Source organism: Dipodomys spectabilis, unplaced genomic scaffold, assembly GCF_019054845.1.
Source record: "Dipodomys spectabilis isolate Male_0828 unplaced genomic scaffold, ASM1905484v1 ptg000017l, whole genome shotgun sequence".
Taxonomy (NCBI): Eukaryota; Metazoa; Chordata; class Mammalia; order Rodentia; family Heteromyidae; genus Dipodomys; species Dipodomys spectabilis.
The window spans coordinates 15,961,453-15,983,457 of NW_024870694.1; the positions used below are offsets into that span (position 1 = coordinate 15,961,453).

At 38.2% G+C, this 22,005-nt stretch overlaps 1 protein-coding gene across 3 annotated transcripts in view; it reads right to left on the minus strand.

Annotated features, from left to right (window-relative positions):
* The window catches only part of Tp63 (tumor protein p63), a 211,521-nt gene that overhangs the window by 138,866 nt on the left and 50,650 nt on the right, over positions 1 to 22,005 (minus strand). The window lies entirely within an intron of this gene.

Consider the following 22,005-nt stretch of genomic DNA (forward strand, 5'->3'; position numbering starts at 1 on the left):
AATCTTATCTGTTGATACTATAAACAGTTAAATAAATAATAAACTTGGACAGTCTACTAACTATCCCCTTCAATTTTGAAATATATTGAAGATTTACTAACATTTCAAGCTATCTGTAGAAATTTAGCCATTTGCTCAACTTAAACATATAGAAAAATGTTTTGTTTGTCAGGAAACATAATTGGCAATGGACACGTAAAATGAATAAGACTGAACACAAAGTTTACAGTGTAGTTTACAGGACCAGGGAAAAATGAAAATGATGAGGGCAAATTAGCCAGGCGTGGAGCACTGTATGACAGTAACACAAAAAACTATTTAGGTAAATACTGCTCTACCGTATTACAATAGCTTGGGACATGTGAGAAAATTGTAGCTAGAAGAGAGCAAGAGAGGTAGGTGTTTCTATGAGTTTAGAAAAGCAGCTATCCAGTGTAATGATAAATTTAAATGGGTGGAAATAGAAGAATGGAATGTCAGTCTTTGTTATGGCTTTTCTGGACACAATTTGAAAACTTTTCTATAATTAGAAAAGCATCTGAAAACCCATATCTTTAAATTAAAAGTGAAATTCAATTTAATCTTACTTTTGAATGTGGGCAGACATCAGATTTTCACATTCTACCAATTAATGAACAGGAGGGAGTTGAAAATCAGTGGACTTGTTGCTAAAGTGAAAGTTATAAATACCTGTGTGACCCTTTAGGTATGTTTAAATTATTTTAAAATTTGTCTTCTGGTCAAAATGAAATAGCAAAAAGAAGAAAATGGTGAACTATGATTATAATCCTACTTAATGAGGAGGCTGAGATCTGAGGATTGTGGTTCCAAGCCAGCCTGGACAGAAAAGTCCATGAGAGTCTTATCTCCAATTAACCACCAAAAAGCTATCAGTGGAGCTGTGGCTGAAGTGGTAGTAGACCAGCCTTAAACAAAAAAAGCAAAGGAACTGTACCCAAGCCCTGCAGTCAATCCTCAATACCAGCCCTCAAAATAAAATAAAATACATACAAGGGCCATGATTATAGCTCAGTATCAGATCACTTGTCACACATGTGTTTTAGAACCTTTGTTCAGTCCTTCACACTGCATGAACAAAACAACAAAATTGTAAAAAGCTCTAACTAGTAGTAAAAATCGACATGAACAAACATGTAAACTCTAAAATGTGTATAATAAATGACTGTCCTGTGGATGGCCATAGGCACAGATCCATGTTGGGGATCACATCCAGGGCTTGCGATGCTAGACATGTACTCTGCACTTGAAATATATCTCTACTCCTCTTTCTGCTTATTATAATAATGTCTTCTATAAAGAATGTGGCAGATAGTTTACAATAGTGAAGCAGAAAAAGTTAAAAACAAAATACAAGAATAAAGAGAGTTCCCCTGAGTCCCTAAGAATGCAGGTGTGATGCCACAACTCAGTAAGTACAGTCGCAAAAGTGACCCTGCAGGTTCAAGAAAAATTCACAAAAATGCATATTTTGTTGTTGTTGAAGAAAGCAGAAATCTGAGCAGGAATGGCTCAAGCCTCGCTACTCAGGAGGTTGAGCTCTGAGGATCAGGGCTTGAAGCCAAATCCATGGGAGAGTTATCTCCATTTAACCAGCAAAAAGTCAAAGGTGGACCTGTGGCTCAAGTGGTAGAGTACCAGCGTTGAATGAAACAACTGAAGGACAGTGCTCAGACCCTAAGTTCAAACCCCAGTACCAGAACTAAAAAAGGGAAAGACAAAAGAAAAAGCAGGAAAGTATGTATAAGAAAAACAATATATTATGTAAGTAGTTTATGTTCAATTATGCAGAAAACTCAACTATCCTGAATAACATATTTCCCGTTTCCCATGTAGATTTCAAAAATAAATTTTAAGAAATCATAACATTTTCGTTGCTGTTGTTTTTCTGATCAGAATCACATTTTGATTTATGGTACACTTCTCTCCTTTCCTTTCCTTTCCTTCTCTTCTCTTTTTAAATATGGCCTCTAGGGTCCTGGTAGGTCCTTGGAAGTAAGAACCATATTTTAGTTTTTGTCCATTCTTGGTTTCGCTCTAACACAAAACCTAACACAGAGCAGATGTAAAGAAAATACTGGAGAAGGGAAGATTTGAATCGAGAAAGGAAATACTTGAAAAGCAAAGCAGAAACAGCAATTCCAACATCAGTAAAAGGAAAGCTAACATCTGCTTGCTTTCATGAGCAAGTTACTCTGCAGTATACCTGATAGACATTATTTCACAACAACTTTTGAGGTAAATATCAATACTACCACATTTTACAGATCAAAGCATGCTCAGGATTACATGGGAATTGAGAGAAAAAGAGAGGGAGGAGAGGGGAAGAAAGAGAGAGGAGAAGGAAAGAGAGAGGGGGATGGAGAGAGAGAGGGGGAGAGAGAGAGAGAGGAGGAGGAAGGAAGAGAGAGAGGGAGAGAGAGAGAGGGAGAGATCAGAGGCTTAAATTCAGGGCCTGGGTGCTATCCCTGAACTTTTCTACTTAAAGCTAGCTAGGGCTCTACCACTTAAGCCACAACTCCCATTTCCAGATTTTTGGTGGCTAATTGGAAATAAGAGCCGCATAGACCGTCTTGCCCAGGCTGGCTTTGAATGGTGATTCTCAGATCTCAGCTTCCTGAAACAGCTAGGATTAGACATGAGCCACTACACCTGGAAGAGAATTCGGTTGTTAAGGATATAGTTTGAGGGTGCCTAATTTGATGTTTTTCAAGATTAATGACTGTACAAGCAACTCACTTCCTGTATGCTTACATTCCATATTGGTATCAGTGAAAAAGAGAATAGCATAAATCTCAAAGAACTAGGGAAGTATTGCAGTCCTTACCTTGAAAAAAATGAAAACCCTTACTCTTTTCCAGTAAGGGGCAGTAGGTATTCATAACTTAATAATCAATAAAATGGCCTGGGTTATATTTGGAAAATGATAGTCCCTGTCTCTTCTCAGAATTCCTATTTCAAATGTCTCATGAAATAACAAATGCATACGTTAAACCAATTATTTTTGAAAACACACAATTTCAAGATTCAACTACATTTCAATCTGTTTAGAGGTTTTATTTGAGATTCCCTTCTTAAAAGTGCATTTGTCTAAATAGCCATCCTTAAGAAGGCAAGCTCTTATTCAGTTTTTATTCATTCAGATAGCTTGTCTTTATTGGACAGTTCTGAGGATAACATGCAGAATCTCATGCATGCTAAGCAAATGCTCTACCCCTGAGCTATATCTCCAGGACTCAAGTATCATGTTAATATTTGAACAAAGCAATATAATGGTAACACTATTACATAACAAATATTGCACACTCAGCATTTAAAAATATGCCTTTTGGCATGCTTAATAAATGATACAGTTCTGATCCCCATTAAAAATCTTTAATTCATAATATAGTAAACTGTGGCAGAAGACTCACACAAACATTTCCAAAGTAATATGTATAGTCAATGAAAACAATGAAGGTTCAAGCCCAGCAGGCTGGATGCAGGGCCTGTGTTTTTAACTGTCACACTCTGATTTTCCTAAGGGTAGTCAGAGGTCAGAGCTCTGGACATGGGAGGGCGGGGTCATGGAAGGGAGATCCCTGCCTTCTAGGCCTGATGAGTTTGGTGGCTGAGAAGTTGGGCAGGTCTGTGCCCTTTTGGCTCACATGTCCCTCTGAGAGCTGGCTAGCTCTGATGAACTGTAAAACTCTGTGGTCAAAAGTTTCTACCATTTATTTTACAGGAAACTTCTGATACACTAATGCCCAAGGGTTGCTGACACCAAAATAGCACTCCCTTTTCTAACATTGCCCATTATTATTATTATTATTATTATTTTACCTGTCAGTTCAAAATGCTGTCCTCTGTGATTCCTTCTTACTGAGGAAACCAAGTGTATCTCAGCCTAGACAGGAGAGATCTGCCTTCCCACGTACCCTTCTAACCTCTGCGGCCTTTGTTTACTCTGGCTTTCTAAGTACATCCACCTGATCCTGTTGAAGCCTCATAACTTTCTCAGGGAGGCCTATCAGGTTCAGGCCCCTCTTCTCCCTCTCTCCTCTCCAGCCTTAACCACTTAGCCTCTCAGTCTCCCCTTAGCCCTGATTTCTCAAACCTGGGATGCTTAGAATATATCAAGGAGAGCATGACTTCAGTCTAAGTCAGAACTTGTAAGAGTAGAAACAATGAAGAAGTATTACTTAAAAGTTTAGCATTTCACCAGAAGATCTACAGTATGATGCAGTAGAGAACCATTACTGTCTCTACCTAGGATCCCCAAGTGTACAGGATCAACTGATTACAATCACTGGGCAACTGGGCACAACTGATTCCAGGGAGGGAAGTCTGGACATGTGAAGCACAGGGGCAAATGACTCTCCAGTGGTTTCAAGAAGTCTCTTTAGGAAGCAGAGTTGTAAAAAGGCACTGGAGGCTCATATCTATAATCCTAGCTACTCAGTAGACAAGAGAGCTGAGGATTCCAGTTTGAAGCCAGCTCAGGCTTTTTCTCCAATTAGCCACCAAAAAGCTAGAAGTGGCAGTGTGACACAAATGGTAGAGAATGAGCCTTGAGGGGAAAAGCTAAGAAATGGTGTCTAGACCCTGAATTCAAGCCTCAATACTGGCACAAAAAAGAAAGGGAGAGAGAGATTCAGAGAGAGAGGCAGAGAGAGAGAAAGGCAGAGAGAGACAGAGAAAAGGGAGAGAGAGATTCAGAGAGAGAGGCAGAGAGAGAGAAAGGCAGAGAGAGACAGAGAGAGAGAGAGAGAGAGGAGAAAGAAAAAAAGAAAGAAAAAGAATTGTAATCTATGGATCATTATTTTCTCTTCTCACCTGCATTCTCCACACAACCCTAGGCATCTTGTTGTGTCCTACTCCTGGTTGTTTTCTTTTCTTTTTTTAAAATTTCTGGTTGTTTTCTTGAATCCTAAAGATCCATGCAGAGCTGAAAATACTAGGCAGTGCAGTAAGGATCACATTCTTTGCTGCTGTCTGAACTAACTGGTGAGGTGACTATGTAAAAGAAGGCTATTGGATTATTAGATAATCTCTAAGCTTTCTTTCCATTTTATTATTCTATTAATTTAAGGCACACTCGTATTTGTTCCTCACTGACAAAAGCAGCCTCTGTACTTTCTGCATTCAATTGATAATAGGCAACTCATCTAGGAAAACCTTTTCAGGGCACCTGGTAAAGATGGTATCATGATGCCCACTGGAAGCCAGTAGCATGACTTCAGACCTCTTCACTCTTCCTTACTGTGCCAGGAGCTATCTCTGCCAGACTTTATCTCTAGGTCTTTAATATTCTACAAACACAAAGGAAAATTTCAAAAAGATGGGATTGGATGAGTAACAATAAAGCCTTTAAAATGTGTTTATTTGGGCTGGGAAGGTGGCTCAGTGGAAGAGTGCATGCCTTGCATGCATGAGGCCCTGGGTTCCATTCCTCAACACCACATACGCAGGAAAAAGCCAGAAGTGGTATTGCGGCTCAAGTGGTAGAGCGCTAGCCTTGAGCTGAAGAGCTGAGGGACAGCACCCAGGCCCAGAGTTCAGGCACCACGACTGACCAAAAATAAATAATAAATAAATAAAATAAAATGTGTTTATTTTTACCTCTTAATACCACTTAGAAGATAAAATCATTTGGGTCAGGGCTTCAGAGGTATCCAAAGCGTTATGTTATTAAGACAACTATGTACATTTCAGGATAGAAACTTTTTTTAAAGTTCATTGACAGATGTTGGTTGCTCATGCCTGTAATCCTAGATACTTAGAAGGCTGAGATTTGAGGATCTTTGTTCAAAGACTACAAGGGCTGAAAAATCTGTGATACCCTTGTCTCCAATTAGCCCAGCAAGAGAAAAAAAATGGAAATGGAGGTATGGCCCAAGTGGTATAGTATGTGCCAACTTTAGTGTAAAAGCCAAGTAAGAGAATGAGGCTTTGAGTTCAAGTCCCAGTAACAGGCAGACACACACACACACACACACACACACACACACACACACACACACACACACACAATGTTCATCTAGTATAAGAGGCATATTTCTATAGAAAATGGTTCTCAAAGGCCTGAGTTGGAGCAAGTTGTCATGTCCAAAACGAGCTTTACAACGTCGGTGCGGGGGGGGGGGGGGGGGGGGGGAGAAAGGGGGGGGAAGGAGAAGGATTGGGATTGGGGGGGAGGGGGGAGGCTGGGAAGGGATGTGAAGGGTAAACCAAAGGAGAAGGCTGCAATGCTTGGTAAGAAATGTACGCATTATCCTGCCCATGTAATTGTAACCCCTCTGTACAGTATGTTCACAAATAAAATAAAATTAAATTAAAAAAAATAAGAGATGTGCTGGTAGCTTTAGTGTGGCCTTGTTTGTGATCATTTGGGTAAATGCCCAAAAGTGGGATTGCTGGGTCGTTGGGGAGCTCTATGTGGAGTCTTTTGAGGAACCTCCATACTGCTTTCCAAAGTGGTTGAACAAGTTTACATTCCCACCAACAATGAAGTAAGGTTCCTTTCTGTCCACATCCCCTCCAGCATCTGTTGTTGTTAGAGTTCTTGATTTTTGCTGTTCTAACTGGAGTGAGGTGATATCTCAATGTTGTTTTGATTTGCATTTCTTTTATGGCTAGGGATGTTGAACATTTCTTCATGTGTCTATTGGCCATCCTTCTTTCTTCTTCAGAGAAGCTTCTCTTTAAGTCTTTCGCCCACTTACTTATTGGGCAGTTGTTTCTTTGAGGATTTGTTGTTGGGTGGTTTAATTTTTTGAGTTCCAAGTATATTTTAGATATGAGACCCTTGTCCGTTGTATGGCTAGTAAAGATCTTCTCCCAGTCCGTGGGCTTTCTATTGATCTTGCTAGCTATGTCATTTGCCCTGCAGAAGCTCTGCAACCTTATACAATCCCATTTGTCCAGCCTTTCTTTGATTTGTTGTGTTTCCGGGTCTCTATTCAGAAAATTTCGGCCTGAGCCAAGGAGACCCAGGGTTTCTCCTATTCCATCCTGTAATGTTTTCAGAGTGTCTGCTTTGAGTTCAAGGTCTTTGATCCATTTGGAGTTGATTCTGGTGCAGGGTGATATATGTTTATTGCAGCATTATTTACCATAGCTAAGACATGGAACCAACCCAGATGCCCCTCAGTAGATGAATGGATCAAGAAGATGTGGTATATATACACAATGGAATTCTATGCCTCCATCAGAAAGAATGACATTGCCCCATTTGTTAGGAAATGGAAAGGCTTGGAAAAAATTATATTAAGTGAAGTAAGCCAGGCCCAAAGAAACATAGGTCCCATGGTTTCCCTTATTTGCAATATCTAGTATAGGTATGAGTCAAGCGGAAAAAGTCAGATAATGTGATGTTAGGAAAACAAAACCTCAAATATGTATTTTAATGTTTTTGTTTCTTTCATGCATGTGTTTCTAATGCATTTATAAGATTATTTCTTTGTTGCGTTGTGTGTCCCTCCCCCACAGTGTAACCCCTGCTTTCACTATATTTGATGTCAGTATAACATGTGGAGGAGACGGGGACAAACAAGTCGTTTAAGGATTCAGGTGGACCTGTTGCAACAATGAGAAGTACAAAATGTCATGTCAAAACCAGCTTTACAATGTCGGTGGGGGGGGGGGAGGGGGGGTATGATTGGGTGGGAGGGAGGGGGGAGGCTGGGAAGGGAGGTGAAGGGTAAACAAAGGAGGAGGATGCAATGCTTGGTAAGAAATGTATGCATTATCCTGCCCATGTAATTGTAACCCCTCTGTACAGTATGTTCTCAAATAAAATAAAATAAAATTTAAAAAAAAAAAAAAAAAAAAAAAATAAGAGATGTACTCATTATCTTGCCCATGTAATTGTAACCCCTCTGTACAGTAGTTTCACAATAAAAAAATAATAAAAATAATAAAAATAAAAAAAAAAGAAAATGGTTCTCAAAGGAAATTTGATTCAAGAAAATTGATGACTCCTTTTTCTTTTGTTTTCTTTTTTTCCCTTTGTGTGTGGGCTTAAATTTGAGGCCTAGGTGCTGATTATTAGTTTTTTTTGCTCCAGGTTGGCTCTCTACCTCTTTTTTTTTTTAAATAAGATTTTTATTGTGAAAATAATGTACAGAGGGATTACAGCTACATGAGCAAAGTGATGAGGACTTTTCTTATCCAGCATTGTTGCCTCCTCCTTTGTTTTTCCCCTACCATCCCCCATTCCATCCCTCCCACCTCCTCAACAGCACCCCCCAACCCTCCTCCCCTGGCTGAATTGTAAAGTTCATTTTTTCGACATAGCATCTTGTACATCTCATTGTTGCAATGGGTCAATCTGTATCTTGATTTAAACAATTTGTTTTTTTCCCTTCCTCTCCCAAAATTATATCGACATCAAATATAGTGAAAACAGGGGTTATACCATGGGGGAGGAACATACAAAGAAACAAAAAAAAATCACATGGTACATTATAAATACATTAGAAATAATAGCAAGGAAGAAAAAAACACTTGTGCTCCTATCTTGAGGTTCATTTTGTTAACGTAATCTTTTTTTTTATTTTTATTTTTTGTAAACATACTGTACAGAGGGGTTACAATTACATGGGCAGGATAATGCATACATTTCTTATCAAGCCTTGCAGCCTCCTCCTTTGTTTACCCTTCACATCCCTTCCCAGCCTCCCCTCCTACCCCCCCCACCCAATCCTCCCCTCTTCCCCCCCCCTCCCCCCCCCACACCAACGTTGTAAAGTTCATTTTCGACATGACAACTTGTACTTCTCATTGTTGCAACAGTTCCACCTGTATCCTTAAACGACTTGTTTTTCCCCATCTCCTCCACAAGTTATACTGATATCAAATATAGTGAAAGCAGGGGTTATACTGTGGGGGAGGGACAGACAAAGCAACAAAGAGATAATCTTATAAATGCATTAGAAACAAATGCATGAAAGAAAAAAACATTAAAATACATATCTAAGGGTTCATTTTCCTAACATCACATTATCTGACCTTTTCCACTTGACTCATACATTGTTAACGTAATCTTATCTGACCTTTTTGCTTGTCCCAGACATATACTAGTTATTGTAAAAAAGGGAAACCATGGGACCTATGTTTCTTTGGGCCTGGCTTACTGCACTCAATATAATTTTTTCCAAGCCTTTCCATTTCCTAACAAATGGGGCAATGTCATTTTTTCTGATGGAGGCATAGAATTCCATTGTGCATATATCCACATTTTCTTGATTCATTCATCTACTGAGGGGCATCTGGGTTGGTTCCATATCTTAGCCATGGTAAATAATGCTGCAATAAGCATAGTTGTGCTGGTAGCTTTAGTATGGTCTTGTTTGTGATCATTTGGGTAAATGCCCAAAAGTGGGATTGCTGGGTCATAGGGGAGCTCTATGTGGAATCTTTTGAGGAACCTCCATACTACTTTCCAAAATGGTTGAACACGTTTACACTCCCATAACAATGCAGTAGGGTCCCCTTCTGTCCACATCCCCTCCAGCATCTGTTGTTATTAGAGTTCTTGATTATAACCATTCTAACTGGGGTGAGGTGGAATCTCAATATTATTTTGATTTACATTTCTTTTAAGGCTAGAGAGGTTGAGCATTTCTTCATGTGTCTATTGGCCATTCTTATTTCCTCTTCAGAGAAGTTTCTCCTTAAGTCTTTAGCCCACTTATTTACCAGGCAGGTGTTTCTTTGAGGATTTGTTGTTAGGAGATTTAATTTTTGAGTTCCAAGTATATTTTAGATATGAGACCCTTGTCTGTTGTATGGCTAGTGAAGATCTTCTCCCAATCCGAGGGTTTTCTATTGATCTTGCTAGCTATGTCCTTTGCCATGCAGAAGGTCTGCAGTTTCATGCAATCTCATTTGTCCAACCTTTCTTTGATTTGTTGTGTTTCTGGGTCTCTATTAAGAAAATTTCGGCCTGTGCCAAGGAAACCTAAGGTTTGTCCTATTCCATCCTGTAATGTTTTCAAGGTGTCTGCTTTGACTCTGAGGTCTTTGATCCATTTAGAGTTGATTCTGGTGCAGGGTGATATATGAGGATCTAGCTTTAGTTTTCTGCAGGTAATTAACCAATTTTGCCAGCACCATTTACTGAAGAGGCTGTCTTTCTTCCATTCTATTTTTTTAGCTCCCTTTTCAAAGATTAGGTGACTATAGGTCTTTAGGTTCATTTCTGGGTTTTCAATTCTAGTCTATTGGTCCTGAGGTCTCTTGTGCCAGTACCAAGCTGTTTTGATTACCATGGCTTTGTAGTAGAGTTTGAAATTTGGTATTGATATTCCTCCAGTACTGTTCTTTCTGTTAAGGATAGTTTTTGCTAATCGGGTTCTTTTATTGTTCCATATGATTTTTTGGATTGTCTCTTCTATTTCCTTGAAGAATGAGGTTGGAATATTGATAGGTATAGCATTGAATTTGTAGATAGCCTTGGAAAGTATTGCCATTGTCATGATGTTGCTCCTTCCAATCCAGGAGCATGGGAGGTTTTTCCACTTTCTAAGTTGTGCTTTGATTTCCTTTTTCAGGTTTTTAAAGTTTTCTTCATAGAGGTCCTTCACTTCTTTGGTTGAGTTAATTCCTATATATTTCATTTTTTATGGGGCCATTATGAATTGAGTTGCTTTCCTGATTTCAGCTGCACTCGTTTCATTGTTGGCATACAGAAAAGCCAATGATTTTTGAGGGTTAATTTTATACCCTGCTACTCTGCCAAAGTTTCAAATCAGCTCGAGTAATTGGGAGTGGAGTCTAGGGGATTCTTTAAATACAAGATAATGTCATCTGCAAAGAGAGCGAGTTTTACTTCATCTTTCTCTACTTGGATCCCCTTTATGCTTGTATCTTGTCTTATTGCTGTAGCTAGGCATTCTAATACTAAATTGAAGAGAAGTGGAGAGAGTGGACATCCTTGTCTCACTCCTGAGGGCTCTCTACCTTTTGAGCCACAGTCTCAGTTCTGGCTTTGTGCTAGTTAAATAGAGAGAAGAATTTCATAGACTTTTCTGCTTGTTCTGGCTCCAAAACTTGATCCATAGACCTTAACCTACTGAGTAGTTAGGATTACAGGCATGAGCCACAATATATTTTATTTTTATTTTATTTTTACAACTCACCCCAGTTAATGCTGAATTCCAATCAATTTCACACACCTTTATTACACTCCCTGCACCATTCCCTCTAAGAAATAGCATCCTCAACAGGTTTTTTTTTTCTTTTCGATGTATTACTCTTTCTTAAACAGAAGTATAAAAACTGCTAGCCACTATGCCTTTCTGCCAGATGTTTAGACAATGCCCATTTAGTGAGGTATAGTCTATAGATTTCACATTCCAGTGGCAGAGTTAAAGGCTTGTGATAGAGAACAGCCCCACAGCTGAAAATATTTTCCATATGATACTATATTAAAAACTTCAAACCCTACCTAAAATGTAAAAAGAAAATTCCTTGCCCAATTAAAAATATTTCAATTTCCAAAGGAAAGAAATAGGTATACTTGTTGTTGATCAGGTAGAATGGTTATAGTAATGATTTAATGGCATAATGTTATTTCTGATAAACTGGAGGCAAAAAAACAGCTATAAAAGTGTGAATGGTATGTAAGTAATGGGAGAGAACAAGCTGAGTACCATGGGAGTCGCAAGTCAGATCGGGAAGCTTGGAACTGATCAACAGTTGAGCTTTTCAAAACCAGCTGCAGCTTAGTTTGTAAATAGATGCTCTATGGCTATATATAAATAAAAGTTGACATTACCAGAAGGAGCCACAATTCCTAAAGAATAAACTCTCTCAGGCTTGGCACCACTGGCTCACCCCTAAACCCTAGCTACTCAAGAGGCTGAAATCTGACAAGCAAGGTTCAAAGCCAGCCCTGGGAGGAAAAGTCTAAGAGACTCTTACCTCCAATTAATCAGCAAAAATCTGGAAGTGGAGCTGTGTTTCAAGTGACAGAGCACTAGCCCTGAACTAAGGGATAGTGCCTAGATTCTGAGTTCAAGCCACAGTAGTGACAACAAAATTAAATAAATAAATTCATAAATAGAAATTCTTTCTCCAAATTTGGGACATTGTCTTCTATGGATTGGCAGCTTGCTCTAGCACACATAGGTCATGATCTCTGTATTAATGTTTTCTTCCAATGTACCTGGATTTGGTAATTAAATCTATACTTTCTCAGTCATATTTGTGGTATAGCTGAAAAATATTGGAGTTCCTCATGCAGACCACTTAAACTAAACACATCCACAGATATAAATACTGTATTGTTACAGTCTACATCTGGTTAATTGTTCCTCTTTCCAGCTCAATAGTAGAATGCATGGTTGGCATATGTAATATTCTGAGTTCAGTGGGGTTTTTTCATTTTTGTTTTTTATAGGTAAATGAATAGTTTTTAAGATTTTAAAAGCCATTTCCATCTTTTCAACCTACCCCTAGATCATCTTACATTTGTAGTCTCTCTGGGAAAATCAAATTGTGTGCTAGTTAAGTAAGTAAAATTGTTGTATGCTTACATATTTTTTAACAATATATCTCCTACAGTAAGCACTAAAGTTTTAAGTGGTATATCAAGGGTGTTCATCCTTAGGTAATTAAACATTATCTGTGAGATTTATATTTTATTTTTTTCTTTAAATAGTTAATTCAAAAACTAAAACACACGCTGCCCACTTGCTCAGGAACCTGTATCGTGTTGCTTCATCCCTGGAAGGTCACACCTACAGAAGTCCCTCAAGTCTATCAAAGATCATCACATGGAAATGCTTGCAAAGGTTCCTTGTGGTTTATTATCTCAAGATTAGCAATTTCTATTATCCCATAGCCTATTCTCTTTTCTAATTTTATCTTTTGTCCAACAGAACACCTTTTGCTGTCATATGATTTTTCCAGTGTTATCCTATTAAAGTTTGAAACATCAGATTACATGGCAAGCTATCACCTTTGCCCACATGAACACCTTCTGTTAATTGTGTTCTATGAGTGTACGTTCCTGCTTCTGCTTCTTCCATGTCAAGAAAAAGAATGACTTCTGGAAGCTATATCTGATTTCAAGCTAAAAGGAAAAATGAAAGAAGATGATTTCTCTAAAAGAAAAGGTTTATCCAGTGTAGAACAGAAATTCTTTAGCCAAATGCTCAGCAGGAAACAACTAAGGTATGGGATAAATGCTGCTTTGCTTTTGATTAGTGAGAGCAACTTCATTTCATTTGGATGTCTATATTCCTAACTTTAGATTTTTCTATGACTTGTAGCATAGAAGAATTCAAATTCAGCATAGCTGAGTAAAAATGACACCCATTCTCTCTTCTCATTTATTTTGAGAAGATGTCAGCTCTTCACATTTTAAATATACATATATAGTATATGTGAATATACTATATATGTTATGTATAATATAGTATATAATAAACATATATACTATACATCTGACCTTATAGTTTTTCAGGTTTTCCCAAATTTATCAAAAGTAATGACATCCCTTTTCAAGTTGATCCCTTAATTAGTGTGAGAACCATTTAGTATGTTATTTATTATGAAATAATTCTATAATTGGTCAAGAGTAGCATGTGTGTGTTTGCATGTTAGATTTACTGGATAGCAGTAGAAACATAGGTGCAGCTTTCTGGCAGAAAACTGTGTGCGTGTGTGTGTTTTGTGTGTGTGTGTGTGTGTGTATGTGTGTTGGTACACACAGTATTCACTGATATTGGATGGATGTGTTTCTGAGTTGTGTGAATTAAGTATAAAGACACAGGAGCATCTAATCAAAGAAGGCTAGTGCTATGATATGCAGAAGGACTGAAAACAAAATTCAGAAAATGTAGGGAAGACAGTTGAGGTTTTCTTTGGGGACCTTTAAAAACATTGGCCTTCATAAAAGTGTTTAGCTCTGTGAGAGTAAGAGTATTGGGTTTAGTTCATCTCCCTTGTGTTATGTGATGTGAGAACTGGAAAGTCCCATTTCTAATGATGCCTTTCCAAGCCTTTCACTGAGTGGGGGAATGACCAGAAACCTTAAAGGTAAGTCATCGTAGAAGGAACAGTTTCAGGATACTTTAACACTGAAATTCAAAATAAGTGAAGGGTATCCTACACTATACCATCAATTCTCTGATACACCCACTGTTCAGTGACAGAGAATTTAAAAACACTTCTAGAGCTAGTCATCTGTAATTCAAGCTTTTCAGAATGCTGAAATCTGAGGAGCCCAGGAAGATAAATCCAAGAGACCTTTATTTCCAATTAACCAGTAAAAAGTCAGAAATGGAACTGTGGCTCAAGTAGTAGAGTACTACCTTTGAGGGGAAAAGCCAAGTGGCATGTAAGGCTCTGAGTTCAAGCCCCAGTTCTGATGTGCATACACACACACACACACACACACACACACACACACACACACACACATAAGGAAAAGAGTAAGTAAATAAATTTTAAAAATACATTTAAAAATACTCATGAAGACAAATGTTCTTAAGCAAATATGCTATTCCTTGGAGGTTGAGCCATATTTAAAGAGCATGTATAAATGTATTTTACAAAAATGGGCATTATGCATATCAGGGAGGTTTTAATACAGCTAAAGATTTCAAAAAATATGAAGTTCTATACTGGAAGCATTGAGCACTATGTGTGTACATGAATTTTGTTGCTATTATTATTGTTATTGTTATTATCGTGGTGTTGTGGATTAGCCAGGGTCCTGGGTAAGCAAGGTTGATGTTATGCCATTAACCTACATCAACAGCAGAGGAATATCCATTTTAAAGCCTTAGTTTTCTTTCCTATAGATCTTTAACATGGACCAAGTTATTTATCCTTTTAAAATCTCAGTTTCCTCATATCAGCAATAAAGACAAAAATATCTAACAAGTGATTTTGTTGCAAGACTAAGTGAAATGTACAAAACATGACTAGGACAGTAGCTAGCAGGTACCCAGTAAATGGCTATCACTAAGCAGAAGTGAGGGCTGACGTTAAATGGCCCTCCCTCTGAGAACAATGGGCACAGGATTGACAAGGAAAGTGGTTCAGTACCTGGTGTGGGGGGGAGAGTCAATATTCTTTCAGACTTAAATTTATTTCTCAGGTAATTTTATGGTCTCTTGATTTTTCAATAAAAGGAAAACAAACAAACCAACCTGGTGCACATAAATTTCCAATTCATAGCACGTTGTATTGTCGCTTGTGTATAGCATCCAAATGTTTCACATGGCTAGCTGCTTTAATTATGATTATTTTTTTTGTGTGTCAGATTTACTATATCCCAAACCACCGGAGGGATGGTCTCAGACTCACTCCCTGAGACCTAATATTAAGTGTTTAGAGGCATTTATCACCAACATCAGTCTATAATTACAATCACATTTTGCTGACATGTACACACCTCCCAGGTCTTAGTGTTTATCAAGGCACATTCCCTCTGAGAACAAAAGTTTTAATTCATGGAGAAACCAAATGTTCCATTCTTGAGAACTTAATCTCCCAGAAGATCAGCACCCATTTCCAATGATCCCTGTTTGAGATTGAAAGCTAAGGCAAAACGTAAATGCTGTAACTGTAAACCCAATGCCACCATCAAACTTCGTTTCTTACTCACACCAAGTCTTAGGATAGTTCCCTAAGGCGGCCCCTCCCCCACTTCCTAGTTTTCTTGCAAGCAATGGTTCACAGAACTAGAAATCCTGGCCGCTCAGTGGTCTTCTCCAATGTAAAAGCTTTCTTTTGGGTGCTTTCCATCCAGCCTCTGAGTGGAGAGAGGTGGAAGAAAGAAAACTGGAGGAGTCTGAGAGGAGAGAGGAAAACTAGGAAGGAAGCAGAGGATGTTAGAGTAATTTTAAGGACAAATGAAAGAACTCCCTAAACCCAGTCAAATGGCTAGGCATGGCTTTAAAGGAAGCTGTAAAATATACTGAAGTGGGCACAAGAAGAAAAAAAAACTACTTTGGTAAACACGGAATTCTCTGTCCCTCACCTTCCTGACCGAGTGGGAAATTTGTTAAGTTCTTGGACTTTTTATTTGGTTTGATTTTTAGCACAAATGTTCACACATGTGCATGCGCACACATGCACACGCGCGCGCGCGCACACACACACACACACACACACACACACACACACACACGCCAGGTGCTGGCTCATGCCTGAAATCCTAGCTACTCAGTAGGCTAAGATGTGAGCATGGGGCTTTGAAGTCAGCTTGTGCAGGAAAGACCATTTCTTACATCTCAGTTAATCATCACACATCTCTCATTCATCACCACAAACTCAGAAGTGAGGTTGTGGCTCAAGTAGTAGAGTTCTAACCTCGAGTAAAAGAGCTCAGGGACAGTGGCCAGGCATTGAGTTCAAGCCCTAGGGCCAGCACAAAAATACAAAATAGATGCCACATATATACTGTGTGGTTATAAATCACATAGCCAAATCTACATTCACAACTATTGCTTAACATACCTTGCCATTTAAATGGTGCCTTTAATTCATCTTCAGTTAAATAACATAGCACTGATCTGTGAATACCCATGTAATCTAGAGATTTGAAAACCTCTTATTTATCCAAACATCACTATTAACTGATGTGTTAGTAATGAATGGACAGTAATAAAAGCACACCATGAAGTGAATAAAGACAAGGCTTTAATCACTCTCACCATCATAAGCTCAAAACATTCTACTTGATCTAATATTCCCTAATTAGTAATTTACAAAGTTTCTTAAAAGACTTTGATATTGGTTTGGGCTGGGTACAGTGGCACATGTCTGTAATACTAGTTATGTGTGAGGTCATATGTAGGAGTATGCTGGTCCAAAGCAAGCCCCAAGCCTAAACTACATGACTTTATCTGACAAATAACTAAAGCTCAAATGGGCTGAAGTAGAGCTCAAGTGGTAGCGTACCTGCCTAGCAAGTGTGCGTCCCTTAATCCACACCCTAATATTAAAAAAAAGTTTAGTATTTATTTTTATAATACTATGGGCTTGTTTGTCAATATAATATGCAATTATGAATGTTATAAACTCATTAATTATAATTAAAATGAGTATAAAACATTTCCATAAAATATATACCTAATATAATGTTAGGTATTTAATAATTAGCTCAGACCATTAACTTTCAATGCTTTTAATATTATTCTGGTATATATTTATAAGGAAATATTTTTGAAAAAATGGTTTTATTATTTTATGTCAGGCTTTAATCACTGTTCATTTCAGGCTTTAAAGAGCAAATATTTTAGGTAAATGTGAAACTTGGCTTTTTGAAATTGAAACTGGATTTAGTCCACTGGAAGAACAGTACCCTGAAGGAGTTAAAATGGAAAAAATCTTGTTTCAAATAAAGGAAACTCATCTCAAGACAATAAAATAGTTGTCCAGAACTGGATGATAAAAGGAACAGAACCCAAGACTGGTTTTTCTCTCCTGCTCCAAACCAGATGAACATATGTAGACTGTTTACTCAAGCACTGATAACCAGATTCTTCTCTAGTGCTGAAACAAGTTAGTAGTTTGTCCCTTCATTCAGCAAACATTTACTGAGTACCTATTACTTGCCATGGAGTTTTTTAAGTGTCAGAAGTACAGAGAATAAATAGAATGCTATAAAAGCCCACCAGTGGGGGTGGGGTGGGAATGGAGATGAAGTGGCCAGAAAATACATTAGGTTAGGTTTGCCTATCTCAATCCCTAGCTGAACCTTGATTCAAATAATTAAGAATTCCAGTCCTGACCTACCTCCCTGTGCTGGGCTGGTTCTGCAGAACACCATTTACAGCTAGCTCTTTCTTGGCACTTTGAGATGCAGCAATAAGAGTTCCCCAGAACTCCTGGGTTTATCCATAGACCTTCTTGTTTCAGAAAGCTCCCAAGTGTGTTTTAAGTTCAAACTCAGTGGCATGGCATCAACGCCATACCATACTTGCCTATCTGATCCTAATTGTATCTCATAATAAACCCTAATTCATATCCTTGTCTTAATTTCTGAAATAGTTACTTGCATCTCAGAGTTTCTCTGTGTTCTTGAAAAATAATAACTTTCCATGTTTTTTTTTTTTTTTTTACTTTGTAGCACAGTCTGAATGTTTGTATCTCCCTAAATTTTATATTTTGAAACCGAACCCCCAAGATGATGGTATTAAGAGATTGAGTTTTGGGTAGGTGAATAGATGAGGAGATGCGAGCCCTCAGGGATAGGATTAGTGGCCATAGGAAAGAGAACCTGGCTAGGCACTGGTGGTTCATACCTATAACTATACAGTTATCTACAATTAACCAGCAAAAAAAGAAGAAAGTGGGAAGTGTGGCTCAGCAGAGTGCTAGCTTGAAACAAGTTCTTGAGGTTCTGAGTGTAAGCCTCATTACTCACACAAAAATGAATAAATCAATAATAAATAAAAAGAAGACTCCGAAAACTGCTTTGTTCTTCCATCATGTGAGCACAGAACCAGAATATGCCATCTTGGAAAGGCTAGCCCACACCAGACTTGGAACGGTGATCCTCAGATCTCTGCCTCCTGAGCAGGTAGGGTTATTTATAGGAATGAGCCACCAGCACCTGGCTTTCAGATAGAATTTTTAAAGAATATTTCCCAATCAAAATCTGTCTTCATCCATAGTTCTATGGTAAACATCTAGCTCTTACTAAGTTCACTGAGTGCAATAATAGCTATGTGCATGTTTTTTTCTCTTTTCTCTTTTCCTCAAAAATTGAAGACCGGGGAAATAGATTGTATTTTAATATCTATCTCTGCCTTCTCTAGTGGTTGTATCTGGTTTGTGTTCAACAATAATCATTAATTTGAAAGGTTATATGTTTTTCTTCTCCAGATTGGGCACTAGAACATTCCAGAGGGAAGAAGATAAAAAAAAAGTTCTGCCTACCTCCTGTCTACTGCTTGTTTTTTTCTTTTTCTGTTTTTTCTTTTTTTTTTTGCCAGTCCTAGGCTTGAATTCAGGGTCTGAACATTGTCCCTGGGCTGCTTTTGCTCAAGGTTAGCACTCTACTTCTTGAACCACAGTGCCACTTTTGGCTTTTTCTGTTTTTTGTGGTATTAAAGAATCGAACCCATGGCTTTATGCATGCTAGGCAAGTACTCTACCACTAAGCCACATTCCCAGCCCCTACTGCTTGTCTTTTAGGGATCTCTAGACGTACTCTAGTCCTTCATATACTTGCTTTTCTTCTATCCATCCTTAGACTTCCAACCTATCAGCTTCCTAATAGAGATGTTCCATCAATCTGCTTGTCTTTCCTTACCTAAGCTCATGAATAAGAAATAATAAGAAATGTCTTGGCCTAGCTAACAAAAATATGTTCATTTGAGGTAAATTGGTTATTTTATTATTTAAACGCCAGAAATGAGAGTAAAGTGAACTGTTAATTATTTTAGTACAATTTCCACATCAGGCATCACATAGTGCTGCTGACACTGTGAACTTTATTTTCTGTAGGTTGATTTTAATTTTCTCCCAACACTGGAGTGTCTCCATCATTATCCACGCAATTTCCCATCCTTCAAAGACTTCCTCCTGGAAGTTTATCCCATACCTCTGGATAGAATTTCCCTTTCTCCTCCAGTGTGACCATGCATCTTTTTAGCAACACTGAAATACCTCAGAGCTTACCTAAGCCCTGTTGTACTTTAGTGTTATTTTCTCCTTCATCCAACACGGGACCTTGCATATATAAACCCTAAGTATATTGAATAAAATACATATCTCTATTAAAATAAATGTCCATCACTCTCTTTTTTTTCAAACCTCCCTGGAGCAGTAACAGCTAGACAAGGCAGTTTCTGAAAAGCTATTTACGCATTTATTTATATTATCACTAAGGAGTTGTACAAAGGGATTTCGACTGAACATGTCAGCGTATGAGGACAATGCATCTTGATCCACGCCATCTCTTTTATCCTTCCCCTCACCTCTCCCAACTCCACCCATCTATCTCTCAGGTTTTGAAGGCGAATATTTGTACTTTCAAAAATTAAGCAATGGTTTACTCCACTGGAAGATCAGAAGCAGGACCAAGTCTCACCACTGATAACACACAACCCATGGCATTCTGCCTTAGACATTAGATACCATTACCAATGTCTCTGCTCACTATCCAAACACTGCAAGAGAACAGAAAGGCACTATCCTTGATGAAAACACTCCTGATATTGAACTTATTTATAGAGGAGATAGAGGCAGTTTGATGAGTGTACTGTTAAAACTCTAGGAACTTGGCAGCAGCCACCGCACAGGAATTCCCCCTGCTCTGCATTTTAACACTGCTGTGATTTGTAGACATGACTATTTAATGAAGAGCACAGCTGTCCAAGGAGAGCAGGAGGAGGAGTTTGGCAATTAAGAGCCAGAAGGAAATCTGGCAGTCTCTGTCATCTGGAATTTCCCTAACTCTTGTCAAGCCACCCCTCCCTCCATCACCCACCTCTCGCCCAACCTTCAGGCACTCTCTGAAACAACCATTTTCGGAACATAAATAACTGAACAGAGAAATTGCGGTCTAAGTCCTGCCCTTGTATTCATCTTTAGCAAGTATATTTTTGTAAGTCCAGGAACTAGAGCTGGACAAAACAGCAAGATAAAATAAGAAATGATCCCAATCTTCAGCTAAAACTGTAATGGAAACACTGACAGAAGCTAACAAAGAAATCTCTTTGGTAATATTGTAAATTGTTTCTTTTCAATTAAATTAACCCTGTCCTATTCTTGTTTTAGCTGTAAACAGAAGTTTCCACAGCAGCAGTTTGAAAGCAGAGAAACCCTTTGGTGAAGCTGGTAGCTAAGTACAAATCCTAGCTCAATAACTTATTGATCAAAATATTTGAATGAGCTATTTTGGGTTTTTGAGCTGTATTTTCCTCTTCCACAGTGCCCATCTAGGTTTAAGAGAATTACTTATAAATATATTCACCAAGGACGTTGTTAAGATATATTTTCTCACTTTATTTCCTCTCCTCATCCATTCCCCTGACACATACTCAGAACTACATGACATAATTTCTAAGTGTTTCAATAGGTGTAGTCAATATAGACTGCTTTTGAATATGTGATAGTCTCCATATGTATATGAAAACAGTATGTTTTTAAATTTAAATTTTCTTGTAAAGGTGATGTACAGAGAGATTACAGCTACATACATCAGGTAATGAGGACATTTCTTTTTGAACAGTGTTACTCCCTCCATTTTCTTCCACTTTTCCCCATCCCAATCTCCAACTCCCCACCCCCAAGTTAGAAAGTTCATTTCTAACATAGTGTCTGGTGAATATCACTGCTGAATTGGTTCACACCTTGTCCCACTGTTTCTGTGATTTCCCCTTCCCAAATCAGATAAACTTATACGCAAGACATAGGGTACAGAAATCAAAAACAGTGAAAAAAGGAAATAAACCAAAGGAAAAAAGAAATAAAAAAGGAAATAACTGCAATCAGTACATTATAAAGAATATAATTATAGTGCCTCTACTTCAAATAATTCAAAGCATTTGTAGGTATATATCTTTTCACTTCTAAAATATTCCTATAAATTGTATGCAAGATATGCACAGAGGAAACTAGAACAAAGGCTCAGATGTATGAGCCATAGCTTCAGAGAAGAAGTACCTTCCTTGAGTTTTGTGATCTCTTAATGTATCTCTCCTCATATCACACTGAACTCCCAAAGTGTGTCAGCTTTGGAGTCATAAATGAGACACAGGACAAATGACCCACAGAAACATTTGAATATATACTTAAAGCAATGGTAATTTTCAATGAAAGCGCAAATAATGTTTTCTTCACTCTTCATTCCATTCAGAATAGATAACAAGCTGGGCATGGGGGCTGGTGCCTGTCATCTCAGCCCAGGGGAGGTAAGCACACAGGAATCGCTAGTTCAAGGTCATGCTGTACTACGCAGTGAGACCTGCCTCAAAAAGCCAACACTAAATAAGTACAAAAATAAATCAACACTTAAATAAACATTATACTGCA